Source organism: Rhinoderma darwinii, chromosome 2, assembly GCF_050947455.1.
Source record: "Rhinoderma darwinii isolate aRhiDar2 chromosome 2, aRhiDar2.hap1, whole genome shotgun sequence".
Lineage (NCBI taxonomy): Eukaryota > Metazoa > Chordata > Amphibia > Anura > Rhinodermatidae > Rhinoderma > Rhinoderma darwinii.
In genome coordinates this window covers 243,793,924-243,814,604 of record NC_134688.1, presented here as the reverse complement: position 1 = coordinate 243,814,604, position 20,681 = coordinate 243,793,924, and the positions used below count along the sequence as shown (strand labels likewise).

The following is a 20,681-nucleotide window of genomic DNA, read 5'->3' as shown; positions in this document are numbered from 1 at the left end:
ACAGCACTCAGACATTGTGGGAGAATCAAACTGGTTTTACTTGGGACAAACAGCAACCAACATCAGTAACAATATCAAGATGGAGAATACAAGAGATAACATACACATCACCACTAGAGGAGCTACACATAGATAATAACTAATAGTTAACAGAGCGCCATCTACTGTCAGTTCAAGATCGTTCCTCCAGCATTAAGCTGCAGATGTTGTAATATTCCAACAATGACGTCATTTCATTGGCTTAGAAAACAACACAGATCTTCACCTAACTCCAGCTGCCTGTCCTGCAGAGAATGAATGGCTCCTGCCTGTCCAGTTCTTTTCTGTCCTGTGCCTCTGGCAGTACATGCCACCCTCTGCCAGCCATTACAGTAAAGTCCCTAGCCACCCCTGCACCGCTAAGGCTGAGATCTGTGTTGTAGCCGGACATGACGTTATTACATTGGCCTAGCACAGCAACACAGAGCTCCTCCTAACTCCTGCTGCCTGTCCTGCAGAGAATGAATGGCTCCTGCCTGTCCAGTTCTTTTCTGTGCCTCTGGCAGTACATGCCACCCTCCGCCAGCCCTTACAGTAAAGTCCCTAGCCACCCCTGCACCGCTAAGGCTGAGATCTGTGTTGTAGCCGGACATGACGTTATTACATTGGCCTAGCACAGCAACACAGAGCTCCTCCTAACTCCTGCTGCCTGTCCTGCAGAGAATGAATGGCTCCTGCCTGTCCAGTTCTTTTCTGTGCCTCTGGCAGTACATGCCACCCTCCGCCAGCCCTTACAGTAAAGTCCCTAGCCACCCCTGCACCGCTAAGGCTGAGATCTGTGTTGTAGCCGATGACATGACGTCATTACATTGGCCTAGCACAGTAACACAGAGCTCCTCCTAATTCATGCTGCACAAAGATGAAGAGATCACATGGGGGAGATGATGGTGCAGCTGGGGGAGGGCTGACGTTGATGGAAGTGGTCCCAGCCTCCCCTGCAGGCTGCAGTTGTGACTTCTACTAGCACTGTGCCTGTGGCGCTCATCATTTAAAGGGGTTTGCCCATCAGGGACATTTATGTCATATCCACAGGATATGTCATAAATATCAGATAGATGCGGGTCCATTGCTGGGTCTACACAGTGGACAGTGGTAAGGGGGTCCTGTGCAACTGCAACCGCTGCGACTACTATAGCTACACCACTAGGTGTGGATTGATATTTTTAGAATTCTCTTGGAATGTCTCTAAAATTTTAATTAATGGAAATGAATCAAGTTTTAATTCATTAATTATAAAACATTTGTTAAGTTAAAAAAGAAAACTAAATACAAACTGTTCTATTGTAGCCTCCACCACTCCACGTTATGGCGCACATCCTGAAGAAAGCCGAGGACTATGTAAGTTATATCAGCAGATGATCCTATTATTACACAGAACATCTGTAAGTCCACAGAAATAAACCTAACCAGAATAAATTTCAACCCTACACACACACTATATATGTATATATATATATATATATATATATATATATATATACATACACATATATATATATATATATATATATATACATTATATGTATAAATATATACACACATTTATACATGTGTGTGTGTGTGTGTGTGTGTGTGTGTGTGTGTGTATATGTGTGTATATGTATATATATATATATATATATATATATATATATATGTATGTATATAGCCCACTCCAAAATACGAGACAGCACTCCAGTTGTAGTGAAAAATAGGATCACTTTAATCACCCCTTGCGACGTTTCAGCCCTACTCCATGGGGCCTTTCTCATTGCATACACACACATATATACACACACACTATATATATATTTTTACTTTTTGAGATACAGCTGTTCTGTATCCTGTATTGCAGCTGTATTGTGCGCTAAGACCTGAATCTGTCTGGTCCATGGGAATGACAGGTTTAGTGCAAGCGGGTTCTGTGTGTCTGACACGCGGGATACACCTGTGATCGATCTAAGTTATGAACCTGACGGACACAGGACCTGACAGGTACAGGATTCAGCGTAAGATACAGCCGCTCTGTATACAGCATACAGAGCAGCTGTATCTTAAAAAGTAAAAATAATTTTTAATAAAAACTAATTATAAAGTTGCACAAAACACACTGATTGACTTTATTTATTTTGTTTTTTTTAAAAAAACATTCCTTTTGAAAGGCTTTATACAATGTTATCTTTCTAGTTCTCCAAGGATCTACAAGTGGAGGAATTTACCATGGAGAAGGTAAGAGCCTCATTTCTTCGAAAATCATAAAATCTTCTTAACCATGGAAAAGCGACGTAGCGGAGTACAGGCTCATAGATTCTCTATCAAGCTCGTACTTCGCTACATCAATTTCCGAAAAAAGCCGAATAGAAACTACGCGGCTAAGCGCTCACACAAGTGCTTCTGCCGCTTTGTTTTAGCTATTGGTGGGGGTCTCAATGCTCGAACCCCCACCAATTAAAACATCTGACATGTCACTATGACATGTCAGGAGTTTGTTGAATATTTAGGTACACTTTAATTTTCCAGGAACTTCTCTAGAGCTGAACTAGATCAAAACAACAATGATCAATTTATTTTAAGTATTCTCTTCATTTTATTTACAGATGAGAGACAAAGGACTGAATATCACCGAGTACTATGTAAGTGATATCAACAGACCATCCTATTAACACACAGAATATCTGTAGAGATACATTTATAGTTAGGTCCAGAACTATTTGGACAGTGACACAATCTTCATTCATGATTTGCGCTCTGCATGCTTTACATTCGATTTGAAATGAAATAACTGAGATGCAATTGAAGTGTAGACTTTCAGGTTTAATTCAAGGGGTTGAACAAAAATATCCTGTGAAACGTTTAGGAATTGCAACCATTTTTCTAAACAGACTCCTCATTTCAGGGGCTCAAAGGTAATTGGACAAATTAACCTAACCATAAATAAAATGTTTTTTGTTAAATACTTTGTAGAGAATCCTTTGCAGGCAATGACTGCCTGAAGTCTGGAACGCATGGACATCACCAAACGCTGGGTTTCCTCCTTTGTGACGCTTTGCCAGGCCTTTACTGCAGCGGTCTTCAGTTGTTGCTTGTTTGTGGGTCTTCCTGCCTTAAGTTTTCACTTAAGCAAGTGAAATGCATGCTCGATAGGGATGAGATCTGGTGATTGACTTGGCCATTGCAGAATATTGCACTTCTTTGTGTTAAAAAACTCCTGGGTTGTTTTCGCAGTAAGTTTTGGATCATTGTCCATCTGTAATGTGAAGCGATGTCCAATCAACCTTGCTGCATTTGGTTGAATCTGAGCAGAAAGTATATCCCTGAACAATACAGAATTCATCCGGCTGCTTCTGTCTTCAGTCACATTATCAAAAAAACACTAGTGACCCAGTGCCTTTGGCAGCCATGCATGCCCATGCCATCACACTGCCTCCACCATGTTTTACAGAGGATGTGGTGTGCTTTTGATCATGAGCCGTTCCAAGCCTTCTCCATACTTTCTTCCTCCCATCATTCTGGTACAGGTTGATCTTAGTTTCATCTGTCCATAGAATGCTGTCCCAGAACTGGGCTGGCTTCTTTACATGTTGTTTGGCAAAGTCTAATCTGGCCTTTCTATTTTTGAGGGTGATTAATGGTTTGCACCTGTTGGTGAACCCTCTGTATTTGCTCTCATGAAGTCTTCTCTGTATGGTAGACTTAGATACTGATACACCTACTTCCAGGAGAGTGTACTTCACAGGGTAGATGTTGTGGAGGGGTTTTTCTTCACCAGGGAAAGGATTTCGTGGACGTCCAGGCTTTTTGGAGTTCACAACATCACCAGTACGCTCTTTTTTTCAAGAATGTACCAAGCTGTTGATTTGGCCACTCCTAATATTTGTGCTATCTCTCTGATGGTTTTCTTCATTTTTGTCTGCCTAACGGTCTGTTTAACTTGCATTAAGAGCTCCTTTGACCTCATGTTGTGGGTTCACAGCAACTTCTTCCAAATGCAAATGCCACACCTGAATCAACTCCAGACGAGGGAATAGCGCATGCTGCCCATTAAATAACTTTTGAGATAGTTGTCCAATTACCTATGGTCCCTTGAAAAAGAGGCAGCTACATATTAAAGAGCTGTAATTCCTAAACCCTTCCTCAAATTCGGATGTGAATACACTCTAATTAAAGCTGAGAGTCTGCACTTTAAGCCCATATTGATTATATAACTGTATATTCAATATGTTTTGGTAAACAGCTAAAATGCCAAAACTTCTGTCACCGCCAAATAATTCTGGACCTGACTGTATATATCACATAGAAGCCTCTATTCCATGACTGAGGGATGATAGAGTTCGGTTCTAGTAAACCCTTCTAAACCCCCTAGTGAGGCCAACCACCCAATCCCATCCTTGTACTCCTATTTCCCTCAATAAGGACAGACTCATGGTTTTATAAGGTTGGCCACAGCAGCCATTTTATTGACAAACAATAACTAATAAAAATATTACCATCAAATATAAATAATCAACATTATCAACATTAATAACAAACATTCCGAGGAAAGAGATCCTTGGAGCTAAGTAGGGTATCTGCTCAGCGACTAATAAGTGCAGTATTTACCCCCAGCCGATTCCCCACAGCTCAGTTGCAGCGTATACAACTGCAGATAGCCAATAATTCAACCTTGCTCCCCGGGACACCACCCAGCAGGAGCCCAAAAATAGCCAGAGCCTCCATATTTCATAATTTGGGAAGGACCATACCCACGATGAGTTCCTCCCCCACCAAGTTAACACCATCTCTAAGGACCTCCAACCTGCCAACCACTGCCATGACAAATAAAACATCACCGAAACGCAGCATAACAAAACAATAAAACAAATAGTGAGGGTGGGCGGAAAACTTCACCTGCGTGTGCTTCTCCTCCTAATGGCGCAGGCACTGCCTTCGTGCCACCATAATCCTCAGGCTCCGCCCCATAACCTCTCTCCTCCTATTACCCCGGTCATGTGGCCTCCTCCTATGTTCTGCGGCCCGGGTTGGACTTTCTTTCCAACAGCTGAAAAGTAGATTTATCACAGTAACTGTTTTTACCAGCACAAATCCCCCCTCCCCCACCACAGATATATAAAAGAATTATAAGAAAATGATATGGTAGAATTATATTTTATTTCTTTCCTTGTATAAGGATAAAGATGCAGAAGAAGATGCTGAGGACGGGGTAAGAGCCTCACTGTTACTATTACTAGATAGACATGACATATAACCCTCAACCACAGCACAGAATAACATTAACCAGTTCAGGACCGGGCTATTTTGCGCCTTCAGGACCAGACACCATTAAGCCCTTTTTAGCACGTGTTAGTTAAATGGCTATAACTTTTTTATTTGTTGGGCTGACGACGTGATTTTTGCGACGTTTTTTTCCGTAGACAATGCAGGTTTCTTTTTTTTATCGTTTTTATACGCACCTTTTTTGCTAATGTAAAATTTTTATTCATAAAGTTTGAAAATAATAGTAAAAAAATAAGCTTTCTTAAGTTTCAGCTATTTTTTTGGGTAATAACATAGTTTTACCCTAAAATAGACCTTTTATTTGTGATCGTCATTGTCTACCGGAAATTATAATATATTACATGTCTATATTAGGGTAATTGGGTCAGTACAAGCGTTACAAAAATGATTGGCGGGGGGGACGGGTTTTTTTGGGGTGGGTATTTTATGTGTATTTATTATTACATTTTTTTTGCACTTGACTTGACTATTTTTTATTACTATGGTCTGTCCCTCAAAGGTCAAAAAAGACCTTTGGGGAACTTTATATATTTTTTTTCCTTTCTTTTACACCATGTCTTTCCACTGTAACTGGGGCTGCACAGCATCCCCAGTTACAGGGGAAATCAGCCCTCTCATAGTGACGATTGTCACTAATAGGGCTGTGCTTGGTCTTGTAAGACCCAGCAGCAGTCTGTCAGTAACGGCACCCGGCGATCATGTGACCAGTCACATGAACACCGGGAGGAATAGAGAAAGCGCTGCTGCTGCTGTCTCTATTCCTTGACCTTCCTAAGTAGAGTCGTGTGTTAATGAACCTTCCCTTACCCATCTTATCCCTCCACCCCCACCTTTAGGAAAGACACGTGACACCGAGGTTGGATGTGAAATGGCCACAGCAGCCGTTTATTAATTTCACAGTTTTATCAAAACAATTTAAATCCGAAACATTCGGATAACTAGTTAGGAATCCACCAGAGAATTCCTCCTAATAATTCACATGACCCAACATGGGTCAGAATCGTACATAACAATTTAACGTTAACATTAACCCGAGCAGAGGAAGTCCTTGAAGCCCCTTCAGATGTTCCTTTTTAAGAACACACCGAATTAGCCATCTGCAAACCACCAATTACCTCCAGCCGTAAACCAGCTCGGAAGCACCGTTCACCTCTGCAGATGGCTCCAACCACTAGAAGTCCACTTCAAGGGGATAACACCCGATGAAGCCCTCAAGTGATATACCGACCACTAGAAGTCCACTTCAAGGGGATAACACCCGATGAAGCCCTCAAGTGATATACCGACCACTAGAAGTCCACTTCAAAGGGATAACACCCGATGAAGCCTTCAAGTGATATACCTTCTACCAGAAGACCACTTCAAAGGGATAACACCCGATGAAGTCTTCAACCATGTACCTTTTTTGGGGGACGCATACCCCCGATGCGACCCCCCCACCATTTTGTACTGACTGGCCTCAAGGACTCCCCCCGCCAGCTGCCATGACAACAGAACCTACTCCGGGAAAAAAGGAAAAACATGTTAAATAAGCATACAAAACAAAGACAACACTCATAAACGGACGTACATAAAGACCCACAGGGGTAACAAACAAAGGGCGGGAGGGTGGGAGCTTGTCTCTCCCTGTGTTACTCCTCCCGCTGCTTCCGGCTCAATGCCGCAAACAGCGGGAAGCTCAGCAACGGCCCCCTGACTCCTCCTTGTCCCTCCTCCACCTCCTCCTAACTCTCCCTCCAACTCTCCCTTACCTATTAACCCTTTCCCTACCAGTGAGGTCATGGAGGCTTCCCCTTAAGCCCTGCAGGCTGCGTCCAGCCTCTTCTTGACCTTCCTAAGTAGAGTCGTGTGTTAATGAACCTTCCCTTACCCATCTTATCCCTCCACCCCCACCTTTAGGAAAGACACGTGACACCGAGGTTGGATGTGAAATGGCCACAGCAGCCGTTTATTAATTTCACAGTTTTATCAAAACAATTTAAATCCGAAACATTCGGATAACTAGTTAGGAATCCACCAGAGAATTCCTCCTAATAATTCACATGACCCAACATGGGTCAGAATCGTACATAACAATTTAACGTTAACATTAACCCGAGCAGAGGAAGTCCTTGAAGCCCCTTCAGATGTTCCTTTTTAAGAACACACCGAATTAGCCATCTGCAAACCACCAATTACCTCCAGCCGTAAACCAGCTCGGAAGCACCGTTCACCTCTGCAGATGGCTCCAACCACTAGAAGTCCACTTCAAGGGGATAACACCCGATGAAGCCCTCAAGTGATATACCGACCACTAGAAGTCCACTTCAAGGGGATAACACCCGATGAAGCCCTCAAGTGATATACCGACCACTAGAAGTCCACTTCAAAGGGATAACACCCGATGAAGCCTTCAAGTGATATACCTTCTACCAGAAGACCACTTCAAAGGGATAACACCCGATGAAGTCTTCAACCATGTACCTTTTTTGGGGGACGCATACCCCCGATGCGACCCCCCCACCATTTTGTACTGACTGGCCTCAAGGACTCCCCCCGCCACAGCGAAACAGGCCTTGACCACCTTAAGCCTGTGAGTTCCGCCACACCACCACCGCCCTTTCTATTCCTTCTGCTATCGCCAAGCTCCAAAGATCAATGCCAACCTCGGTCAGATGAACCCCATCACCCCTCCAGAAGTTCCCCACTCCTGACTCCAAATCCCTGTGCCGCACACAAATGCCCCCGATTTTTGCTACGAAACGGGACACCGCCCGATTAACTTTAATGCGAGCCTTATTGACTCTTTCAGCATTCATTGAGCGCTGTGTACAAGTCATCAGAGAAGACAGAAGCAGCGAAAGCTGCTTCTATCCTCTCCTCAGGGTCCCCGGCAGTCACTGACAGCCGGAGACCCGACATTCAGCTGCTCGATCGCGCAGGCAGCAAGTTAAAACCTGAGCCGTAAAAAGTCTATGGCTCGGGTTTTAAGGACCCTTACCGCTGGCCGTAAAAACACAGCCAGCGGTCGGGAACCAGTTAAACATCTCAGAGCCCAACAAGAGGGTCTATAGTTCGGCAGAATATCGTTCAGAAGGAGTTTTCCATAGATAAATCTACATGCGGGATCATTCAGTACTGACAGCAGAGTGTGAGAAGGAATCTGAAATGGGTGGACATGGCATTCACAAGAAAAATAGGAGATTATATATAAGATTATTATATAACCCAGAAAAACGAATTCTTCCCTGTTCTGTTGTAGCCGATCTACATGAAGCTGGACGACGGCATGATGATCCCAGAAGATGTAAGTGATGTCAGCAGATAATGGTATTACTTCATGAGGATCCACAACTTCTCTACATATTAACCTGACATTACATTCTTTATATTCACATTATAATAAACCAGAAACCTAGTTATTACTGGAAATAGCGCTCACAATGTCTCTGACAGATTCCTTACATATATCACACTCAGCATTTACTCATTCTGAACATTATCTGTTACATTTCAATGTGTAGTTTTGGGTTTCATAGACTCCCCACCTTATAGACGGGCCAGCCTCAGATTTAACCTTTCCCGTCGCTGTACTGTCTTTTTATGTCGGTACAGGGTATTTAAAAATGGCGCTTGCTTTGAAGCCCAGCTGGCGCCATAGCTTCTGGGTCTCTGTTGTGTTACACACCAGGGACCCAGTGGCAATGCTTGCTATCACAGACATCTCTGATTTCAAGCATTTAACCCCTCAGATCAGGGGCGTAACTAGGAAAGACTGGGCCCCATAGCAAACTTTTGACTGGGGCCCCCCCTCCGCTGGGTATCACACAACCGCCCCCTTGTAGATAGTGCCTCCCTATAGATTCCACCACACAGCGCCCCCCTATAGATAGCACCATACACAGCCCCCTGTAGATAGCGCCATACACAGCCCCCTGTAGATAATGACTTACAGACCCAAATCCCCCCTGTAGATAACGCCATACAGACCCCCTGTAGATAACGCCATACAGACCCCCCTGTAGATAACGCCATACAGAACCCCCTGTAAATAACGCCATATAGCCCCCCCCCCCAAAAAAAAAACGGCCTATAGTTTGTCCTACAAAAGAGATGGGATAGGATAGGGGAAACATGTGTGATTGCTGGCAGCGATAAGCAGAACGGGGGACCGAAATTCCCCCGAAGTTCTCCATGACAAACCTCGGGCTTCCGGCGTCTGCGCAGTTCAATAAAAATGAAAGGAGCGCTGGTCACGCATGCGCAAGTAATTTCTATGGAGCTGCAGACAGACCCCGGAAGTCCGAGGTTTGTCATGGAGAACTTCGGGGGACTTTCGGTCCACCGTTCTAATTATCGCTGGCCGTCCCAGCGATCACACATGTATCCCCTATTCTGTGGATAGGGGATGCATGTCTTTTGTAGGAAAAACCCCTTTAGTGGCGTCACACTGTAGCAGCCATAGCAGCTGCTAACGGAGCCTCCGGCCATGGGGGGGCCCGTGCCGGCGGGTGGCACGGGCCCCCTCATGCTGCGGGCCCCGTAGCAGCCGCTACGGCTGCTATAGCGGTAGTTACGCCACTGCCTCAGTTGCTGGGGTCAGATGTGACCACCGGCATCTGAAGGGTTTTTCACTTTCCGTTTGTGGCTGGTCACCGTCTCCCATGTGGTGAGATCGCGGGAGCCGGTGTGTTCCTATAGTAGCCAGGAAGCTTGTAAACGCTCCCAGTCCTGCTATAGGAAGATTTGCACTGATGCAATCAAGCAATGCACTGATCTGATTTGCAATAGATTTCAATACTGTTAGTGCAGTCTGTGGCATAAGCGATCTAATGATCGCAGGTTCAAGTCCCCTAAGGGGGCTAAAAAAAATTAATTTAAAAATATTAAAATTAAAATCACCCCCCTTTTCCTAGATCACATATAAAAATAAATACACAAATAAACAAACACATTAGTTATCCCAACGTCCAAAATGCCCGAACCATAAAAAAAATACAAATATTTACCCTATATGGTGAACGCTGTAGCTTTAAAGAAAGATCAAAATGGCCGAGTTAAACCAGACTTCATAATTAATTGAGAACCCTGACACCTAAATTAATTAAAGGGGTCTACAAGATATGTCATAAATGTCAGCTAGGTGCGGGTCCTACCTCTGGGACCTGCACCTTTCTCTAGAACGGGGCCCCCTAAACCCCGTTCTACCTTTTTCTGCTCCTGCTGCCTTCCGGCCACTTCCTGACTATTTGGTTGGGACTCACGGAAAAAGCGTAGCTCGCTGAGCTACAGTGCACCCGTAAGTCCCATAGTAGTGAATGGCAGTTATGGAAGCAATGTAGCATGCGAGCTACGCTGTTTCTGTAACTACCACTCATTTCTATGGGACTTACGAGAACAGCGTAGCTCAGCGAGCTATGCTGATTTCTTCTTCATGGTCGGAAATCTCCTGTTTCAGCCACTAAACAGAGCGGTAGAACAGGGTTTAGGGGGCCCTGCTCTAGAGAAAGGTGATGGTCCAAGAAGAGGGACCCGCATCTATCTGACATTTATGACATACTCTGTAGATATGTCAAAAATGTCTCTGATGGGAAAACCCCTTTAAGACCCCTAAATAAATTCCAAAAACCAGACCAGGACCCCAGGTAATTCAGAACCCTGACCAAGCCCAAAAATTTATTCAGACCCCTAGGCTGACGCAAATATAAATTCAGACCTAACCCCAAAACGAATTCAGACTTTAACCCAAACTAAATTTAGATCCCAAAACACACCAAAAATAAAGTCAGACCACAAACCAGACCACTGCATTTACTTTTTCTTCTTTGCCAGGTCGTCTTCACCTCCAGGCTCTGCGGCACTAGGCTCTGATACTGCCCAGCATCAGAAACTTGTGTTCAGCACTGGACACAGGGAAAAAGTTCTGCGGCGCTCAGGAGTGAAATGCGAGTGCAAAGCGATAAGTGTTAGTGGCTGTTATATAGTGAATTTGATTTGCATAGCTGAATAAATAAGCTTCTGATTCTCTCTACTGTAGAAGTTTTTATTTTGCTATCTTTGAGATATTAGTATAAATAGCTCAGCGTTCTGCACGTTTATAAAATGGACTGAATAATTTCCTAATATATTTTTATTATGGGAATCGCTTCCTTAATTAGCAATTGCCACTCCCATAAACCTACAGAAATGGCACTATTAATACCCACACAACCCGTAGGTGCTGTTTATGGACGATTTTAATTCATCAAAATTTCTTAGAATACTTAGAATATTCTTCAATATAATAATGTTGGAAATCTGGGTTACAACTGAGATGGCTGAATTACAGATCCCTCTGAATAGATCACCCAACTTTCCTAGACACCTGCATGGTAATTCTGAATAGCATACACTACATACAAAGTATACATTACACACACCATAGACTACACATACACACACACTTATCAGTTTTTCTGTTCTACTTTGCGGTGCTTGGGTGCAGTAATTTAATCATATGACTGATATCACTAAAGGTTCTGCAGTCCTCCTAGTTGTAGTTTAGTCAGACACTGGAAGCTTGTCAAGAGTAAGACTGCAGGCAGAAGGAATAGTGCATGGAGGCAGCCTCTATGTTAGCAGTAACATTTACTGGGGAGTGGTGACGCGACATGTGCAGCTGCACACCCCTACAGAAATACATTAGGGTAACCCTGCATACATAGCTGTTATTACTGTTTGGGCTCTAGAATCATTACACATGGGGGAGTTCAGTGTACAGACCATACAGTCTTTGAAATTACTTCATTTTGTTCACAGGAGCCAACAATGGAGATTACACCTGAAAGAACCATTCATCTGTCTGAAGAGGAAGAAACACGAAGCTGCGCCTGGTTCTGCATTCCAGCAGCCATGATTCTCAGAAGAGCAAGGGCCAGGATTGTGTCTTTCTTCATGAGAGGAGTAAGGGAATCTGCGGTCTGAGAGGCATCTGGGGTCAGGGAGGCAGGGCGGGCATCTGGGGTCAGGGAGGCAGGGTTGGCATCTGGGGTCAGGGAGGCAGGGCGGTCATCTGGTGTCAGGGAGGCAGGGCGGTCATCTGGGGTCAGGGAGGCAGGCGTCAGGCGACGGAGAGGGCGTCTAGAAAGGCGTCAGGCGAAGGAGAGGGCGTCTAAAAAGGCGTCAGGCGACGGAGAGGGCGTCTAGAAAGGCGTCAGGCGACGGAGAGGGCGTCTAGAAAGGCGTCAGGCGACGGAGAGGGCGTCTAGAAAGGCGTCAGGCGACGGAGAGGGCGTCTAGAAAGGCGTCAGGCGACGGAGAGGGCGTCTAGAAAGGTGTCAGGCGACGGAGAGGGCGTCTAGAAAGGCGTCAGGCGACAGAGAGGGCGTCTAGAAAGGCGTCAGGCGACGGAGAGGGCGTCTAGAAAGGCATCAGGCGACGGAGAGGGCGTCTAGAAAGGCGTCAGGCGACGGAGAGGGCGTCTAGAAAGGCGTCAGGCGACGGAGAGGGCGTCTAGAAAGGCGTCAGGCGACGAAGATGGCGTCTAGAAAGGCGTCAGGCGACGGAGAGGGCGTCTAGAAAGGCGTCAGGCGACGGAGAGGGCGTCTAGAAAGGCGTCAGGCGACGGAGAGGGCGTCTAGAAAGGCGTCAGGCGACGGAGAGGGCGTCTAGAAAGGCGTCAGGCGACGGAGAGGGCGTCTAGAAAGGCGTCAGGCGACGGAGAGGGCGTCTAGAAAGGCGTCAGGCGACGGAGAGGGCGTCTAGAAAGGCGTCAGGCGACGGAGAGGGCGTCTAGAAAGGCGTCAGGCGACGGAGAGGGCGTCTAGAAAGGCGTCAGGCGACGGAGAGGGCGTCTAGAAAGGCGTCAGGCGACGAAGATGGCGTCTAGAAAGGCGTCAGGCGACGGAGAGGGCGTCTAGAAAGGCGTCAGGCGACGGAGAGGGCGTCTAGAAAGGCGTCAGGCGACGGAGAGGGCGTCTAGAAAGGCGTCAGGCGACGGAGAGGGCGTCTAGAAAGGCGTCAGGCGACGGAGAGGGCGTCTAGAAAGGCGTCAGGCGACGGAGAGGGCGTCTAGAAAGGCGTCAGGCGACGGAGAGGGCGTCTAGAAAGGCGTCAGGCGACGGAGAGGGCGTCTAGAAAGGCGTCAGGCGACGGAGAGGGCGTCTAGAAAGGCGTCAGGCGACGGAGAGGGCGTCTAGAAAGGCGTCAGGCGACGGAGAGGGCGTCTAGAAAGGCGTCAGGCGACGGAGAGGGCGTCTAGAAAGGTGTCAGGCGACGGAGAGGGCGTCTAGAAAGGCGTCAGGCGACGGAGAGGGCGTCTAGAAAGGCGTCAGGCGACGGAGAGGGCGTCTAGAAAGGCGTCAGGCGACGGAGAGGGCGTCTAATAAGGCGTCAGGCGACGGAGAGGGCGTCTAGAAAGGCGTCAGGCGACGGAGAGGGCGTCTAGAAAGGCGTCAGGCGACGGAGAGGGCATCTAGAAAGGCGTCAGGCGACGGAGAGGGCGTCTAGAAAGGCGTCAGGCGACGGAGAGGGCGTCTAGAAAGGCGTCAGGCGACGGAGAGGGCGTCTAGAAAGGCGTCAGGCGACGGAGAGGGCGTCTAGAAAGGCGTCAGGCGACGGAGAGGGCGTCTAATAAGGCGTCAGGCGACGGAGAGGGCGTCTAGAAAGGCGTCAGGCGACGGAGAGGGCGTCTAGAAAGGCGTCAGGCGACGGAGAGGGCATCTAGAAAGGCGTCAGGCGACGGAGAGGGCGTCTAGAAAGGCGTCAGGCGACGGAGAGGGCGTCTAGAAAGGCGTCAGGCGACGAAGAGGGCGTCTAGAAAGGCGTCAGGCGACGGAGAGGGCGTCTAGAAAGGTGTCAGGCGACGGAGAGGGCGTCTAGAAAGGCGTCAGGCGACGGAGAGGGCGTCTAGAAAGGCGTCAGGCGACGGAGAGGGCGTCTAGAAAGGCGTCAGGCGACGGAGAGGGCGTCTAGAAAGGCGTCAGGCGACGGAGAGGGCGTCTAGAATGGCGTCAGGTGACGGAGAGGGCGTCTAGAAAGGCGTCAGGCGACGGAGAGGGCGTCTAATAAGGCGTCAGGCGACGGAGAGGGCGTCTAGAAAGGCGTCAGGCGACGGAGAGGGCGTCTAGAAAGGTGTCAGGCGACGGAGAGGGCGTCTAGAAAGGCGTCAGGCGACGGAGAGGGCGTCTCGAAAGGCGTCAGGCGACGGAGAGTGGGTCTAGAAAGGCGTCAGGCGACGGAGAGGGCGTCTAGAAAGGCGTCAGGCGACGGAGAGGGCGCTTAGAAAGGCGTCAGGCGACGGAGAGGGCGTCTAGAAAGGCGTCAGGCGACGGAGAGGGCGTCTAATAAGGCGTCAGGCGACGGAGAGGGCGTCTAGAAAGGCGTCAGGCGAAGGAGAGGGCGTCTAGAAAGGCGTCAGGCGACGGAGAGGGCGTCTAGAAAGGCGTCAGGCGACGAAGATGGCGTCTAGAAAGACGTCAGGCGACGGAGAGGGCGTCTAGAAAGGCGTCAGGCGACGGAGAGGGCGTCTAGAAAGGCGTCAGGAGAGGGCGTCTAGAAAGGCGTCAGGCGACGGAGAGGGCATCTAGAAAGGCGTCAGGCGACAGAGAGGGCGTCTAGAAAGGCGTCAGGCGACGGAGAGGGCGTCTAGAAAGGCGTCAGGCGACGGAGAGGGCGTCTAGAAAGGCGTCAGGCGACGGAGAGGGCGTCTAGAAAGGCGTCAGGCGACGGAGAGGGCGTCTAGAAAGGCGTCAGGCGACGGAGAGGGCGTCTAGAAAGGCGTCAGGCGACGAAGATGGCGTCTAGAAAGGCGTCAGGCGACGAAGATGGCGTCTAGAAAGGCGTCAGGCGACGGAGAGGGCGTCTAGAAAGGCGTCAGGCGACGGAGAGGGCGTCTAGAAAGGTGTCAGGCGACGGAGAGGGCGTCTAGAAAGGTGTCAGGCGACGGAGAGGGCATCTAGAAAGGCGTCAGGCGACGGAGAGGGCGTCTAGAAAGGCGTCAGGCGACGGAGAGGGCGTCTAGAAAGGTGTCAGGCGACGGAGAGGGCGTCTAGAAAGGCGTCAGGCGACGGAGAGGGCGTCTAGAAAGGCGTCAGGCGACGGAGAGGGCGTCTAGAAAGGCGTCAGGCGACGGAGAGGGCGTCTAATAAGGCGTCAGGCGACGGAGAGGGCGTCTAGAAAGGCGTCAGGCGACGGAGAGGGCGTCTAATAAGGCGTCAGGCGACGGAGAGGGCGTCTAGAAAGGCGTCAGGCGACGAAGAGGGCGTCTAGAAAGGCGTCAGGCGACGGAGAGGGCGTCTAGAAAGGCGTCAGGCGACGAAGATGGCGTCTAGAAAGGCGTCAGGCGACGGAGAGGGCGTCTAGAAAGGCGTCAGGCGACGGAGAGGGCGTCTAGAAAGGCGTCAGGAGAGGGCGTCTAGAAAGGCGTCAGGCGACGGAGAGGGCGTCTAGAAAGGCGTCAGGCGACGGAGAGGGCGTCTAGAAAGGCGTCAGGCGACGGAGAGGGCGTCTAGAAAGGCGTCAGGCGACGGAGAGGGCGTCTAGAAAGGCGTCAGGCGACGGAGAGGGCGTCTAGAAAGGCGTCAGGCGACGGAGAGGGCGTCTGGAAAGGCGTCAGGCGACGGAGAGGGCGTCTAGAAAGGCGTCAGGCGACGAAGATGGCGTCTAGAAAGGCGTCAGGCGACGAAGATGGCGTCTAGAAAGGCGTCAGGCGACGAAGATGGCGTCTAGAAAGGCGTCAGGCGACGGAGAGGGCGTCTAGAAAGGCGTCAGGCGACGGAGAGGGCGTCTAGAAAGGCGTCAGGCGAAAGAGAGGGTGTCTAGAAAGGCGTCAGGCGACGGAGAGGGCGTCTAGAAAGGCGTCAGGCGACGGAGAGGGCGTCTAGAAAGGCGTCAGGCGACGGAGAGGGCGTCTAGAAAGGCGTCAGGCGACGGAGAGGGCGTCTAGAAAGGCGTCAGGCGACGGAGAGGGCGTCTAGAAAGGCGTCAGGCGACGGAGAGGGCGTCTAATAAGGCGTCAGGCGACGGAGAGGGCGTCTAATAAGGCGTCAGGCGACGGAGAGGGCGTCTAGAAAGGCGTCAGGCGACGGAGAGGGCGTCTAGAAAGGCGTCAGGCGACGGAGAGGGCGTCTAGAAAGGCGTCAGGCGACGGAGAGGGCGTCTAGAAAGGCGTCAGGCGACGGAGAGGGCGTCTAGAAAGGCGTCAGGCGACGGAGAGGGCGTCTAGAAAGGCGTCAGGCGACGGAGAGGGCGTCTAATAAGGCGTCAGGCGACGGAGAGGGCGTCTAGAAAGGCGTCAGGCGACGGAGAGGGCGTCTAGAAAGGCGTCAGGCGACGGAGAGGGTGTCTAGAAAGGCGTCAGGCGACGGAGATGGCGTCTAGAAAGGCGTCAGGCGACGGAGAGGGCGTCTAGAAAGGCGTCAGGCGACGGAGAGGGCGTCTAGAAAGGCATCAGGCGACGGAGAGGGCGTCTAGAAAGGCGTCAGGAGAGGGCGTCTAGAAAGGCGTCAGGCGACGGAGAGCGTCTAGAAAGGCGTCAGGCGACAGAGAGGGCGTCTAGAAAGGCGTCAGGCGACGGAGAGGGCGTCTAGAAAGGCGTCAGGCGACGGAGAGGGCGTCTAGAAAGGCGTCAGACGACGGAGAGGGCGTCTAGAAAGGCGTCAGGCGACGGAGAGGGCGTCTAGAAAGGCGTCAGGAGAGGGCGTCTAGAAAGGCGTCAGGCGACGGAGAGGGCGTCTAGAAAGGCGTCAGGCGACGGAGAGGGCGTCTAGAAAGGCGTCAGGCGACGGAGAGGGCGTCTAGAAAGGCGTCAGGCGACGGAGAGGGCGTCTAGAAAGGCGTCAGGAGAGGGCGTCTAGAAAGGCGTCAGGCGACGGAGAGGGCGTCTAGAAAGGCGTCAGGCGACGGAGAGGGCGTCTAGAAAGGCGTCAGGAGAGGGCGTCTAGAAAGGCGTCAGGCGACGGAGAGGGCGTCTAGAAAGGCGACGGAGAGGGCGTCTAGAAATGCGTCAGGCGACGGAGAGGGCGTCTAGAAAGTCGTCAGGTGACGAAGATGGGGCATCTGGGGTCAGGGTGGGAGATGGGGCATCTGGGGTCAGGGCGGGAGATGGGGCATCTGGGGTCAGGGCGGGAGATGGGGCATCTGTGGTCAGGGCGGGAGATGAGGCTGGGGTATCTGAGGTCAGGGAGGGAGAGCATCTTAGGTCAGGGTGCGAGGGAGGGCATCTGAGGTCAGGGAGGGATGGAGAGCATCTGAGGTTAGGGAGGGAGTGCATCTGAGGTCAGGGAGGGAGGGACGTAAAGCATCTGGGGTGAGAGAGGGAGAGAATATGGGGTTTAAGAGAAAACAAAATATAAAAAAGTATTAGCAATAGGGCCCCATCCAGTGTTATCACTGCAGTGAACCAGGGAGTAGCCGACCGCCAGTACTTGGGGTCAGGAAGGAATTTTTTTTCCCCCACATGGGGGTTATGTTTCGCCTTCCTCTGGTTCACATCCGTTGTTTGCAGTAAATCCTATAATTTGTCCTGGATGGTTTAGGTAGGTAGTTATAATAGGTATTAATAAAACCTATTTTAATCTATTCATTGTGTCAGTGTCATCTTTTCTGTTTGGTGTGAAATCCCCTGAACGATCTGGTAATAAATCGTCAATTCCTGACACCTTTCTAAAAAAATAACATTAAAATAAATATACTAAAATCGCTTCAGTCTGGTACAGAACAGTCCACAGAAGCTGATTATCTGGAGTCTGAGAAAGGTAAACATAAAGGAACGGGCATAACAAGAACTTTATGGGACCTGAGCCCTTCTCCTCACTTGTACCACCCATTATGCATCTTACCCCTGGATAATAACCCCTCCTGAAATAAGGACCTGTCAACCCTCATGATCGGTGGTGTATGTGGTACAGTATCTGGTCTAAGGTGAGTGGTTGAAACACATCACATCACATCACATCACATCACCAGTGTTGGATTATGGTTGACATCTAAAGCTCAGTAATATACACGTTTCTTCTCTTACCACTGGCTTTGTAATTCTGTATAATCGCAGGGGTCATTCCTATAATAGATTACAATGGAATGAGTATGTGGGTTATTGCTTTGTAAATGTATCGGGTGAAGTCAAGGCCGACTTTGAGTTATGTGGTGACCTCTGGAGAAATATTCCCCTCGCCCGCCACCAACTAATAATGGTGGAGATTGCTTTTGATAGAAATCTGAGCACCATAGAAAGGTTGATATGAGTGCCAGTTCTATATGGCACTTCAGAAGATAATTTTTGGCAGAATTACAGATTCACCAACAATTAATATGGACAATACCACAATTAATATGGACATTCAGCGTGCAGCCTGATGAGGAATGTTTTTAGTACAGAAAGAAAAGAACATTTTCTACTAGGTAATGGGCCAATCACTCATAGACTACCTAAACTGCAGTACCATGAGTTATTTAAAGAGAATCCATCACTAGTTTATCAATTCCCTATCTCCTAACTAATCTAATAGGCGCTATGATGCTGATAACTACAGGGTGATTTGTTTTCAAAAACGTTCATTATTTGCAAAGTTATGAGCATTTTTCTAAATATGCTAATGTGGCCATACTTGCCAAATAGGAGGTGACTCTTTCTTTTCAGTCTGGGCGGTGTTTTGTTTTCTGTATGACGCTGACCAATCGTCGTCATACAGCTTCTCCCCCTTCCCTGCCCAGCAACACAGAGTGATCACATAGTATACAGCTCCACTCCCGACTGTGTATTCAACTGCGATCCTGGGGTCATATGAAAGATTAGAATCTCGGGGACGTGTCCTGATGGCAGCAGACATGGCCGTGTGTTGACTTAGCTCCGCTTCCACCTACAACTTAAGCGACAGATAAAGTGTTCTCAGTGTGTAAAAAATCTTATCAACAAATAATCCGAAACTCATCCTAAAGACAGATCCTCTCTGTTATTCACTCACTCCGGGAGGAGAACTCAAACACATGACAGAACTGGGACCAGGAATCCCCCAGAGAGCCCGTGGTGCACGGAGCTGAAAGACCAATAAGTGTATATATTCACACAGAATATTTTCAGCCGTTTTTCGGGCCGTAAACGTCCCGAAAAACGGATGAAAATATGGGGGCTGAATGCCTCCAAACATCTGCAGATTGATTTAAAAACGGCCGCGTAAAAAACACGCCTCATAAAAAGAAGTGCATGTCACTTCTTGAGCCGTTTTTCATTGACTAGAATTGAATAGATTGAATAGAAAAACAGCTCCAAAAACGGCCGTAAAAAACGCCGCAAAAAACTCTAAGGCCCTGTTAACACAGAGTATTATGACAATTTTTTTGGCGCGGAAACCGCTCCGCAAAACTCGTCAAAAACCGGTCGAAAATGACACCCATTGATTTCAATGGGAGGCGGAGGCGGTTTTCTCCCGCGAGCGGTAAAACAGCCTCGCGGGAGAAAGAAGGGACATGCCCTAACGGACAGGAACAGCGATCGTGCGGTTACAGAAGCCTGTAAAAATAACAATATACTGCAATACATTATATTGCAGTATATTGTACCAGCGATCCAATGATTGCTGGTTCAAGTCCCCTAAGGGGACTAATAAAATGTGTAGAAGAATTAAAGTTATTAGTAGTGAGAAAGAAAAAAGTTTAAAGTTAAAAAACCCCCTTTTTACCATTTTTCTTCTAAAGTAATGTAAAAAAATTAACAAAATTGGTATCGCTACGTCTGTAAAAGGCCGAACTATTACAATATACCATTATTTAACTCGCACGGTGAACACCATAAAAAAATTTTAATAATTTAAACCGCCAAAATTGCAGTATTTTTTGTCACTTTAGCTGTCCAAAAAAAATTAAATACAACTTTTTGATCACTTTTTACGTACCAAAAAATGGTACTAATAAAAACTACAGTTCGTCCCGCAAAAAATAAGACCTCCCACCGCTCAATCAACCAAAAATTACGGCTATTTTAACAATTAAATTTTTCTTTGTAAAAGTAGTATAATATAAAAAAATATATAAATTTGGTATCACCATAATTGTATTGACCGCAGAATAAAGTCGAGTTTTCGTTTTTATCGCACGGCGAAAGCTGTAAAAACGATAATCCCAAAAATTGGAATCAGATTTTTTTCCTATATCATACCGCAAATATTTTTTTTTCAGTTTCCCAGTACATTTTATGGCACTTTAAATGGTGGCAATAGAAACTACAGCTCCTCCCGCAAGAAATAAGCGCCCACACCACTCTATTGCCAGAAAAATAAAAAAGTTATGGCTCTAAGAACGTGGGGAGTAAAAGCCGAAAATAAGATAGCAAAAAATGGATCAGACCTGAAAGGGTTAATTCATTTCTAATGAAAAAAAATTTATGACCCCATGTGGGTATTTCCATACTTGTGAGAAATTGATTTACAAAAATT

The 20,681-nt window shown here is 48.1% G+C and overlaps 1 long non-coding RNA gene across 1 annotated transcript; it reads left to right on the top strand.

The window, feature by feature from the left end:
* The first annotated feature begins 5,185 nt into the window (after positions 1-5,185).
* Positions 5,186-12,859, top strand: LOC142741036 (uncharacterized). The gene is made up of 3 exons (XR_012880974.1): positions 5,186-5,218; positions 8,534-8,578; positions 12,070-12,859. It is a non-coding gene; the product is annotated as an uncharacterized LOC142741036 (long non-coding RNA).
* Positions 12,860-20,681: the final 7,822 nt, after the last annotated feature.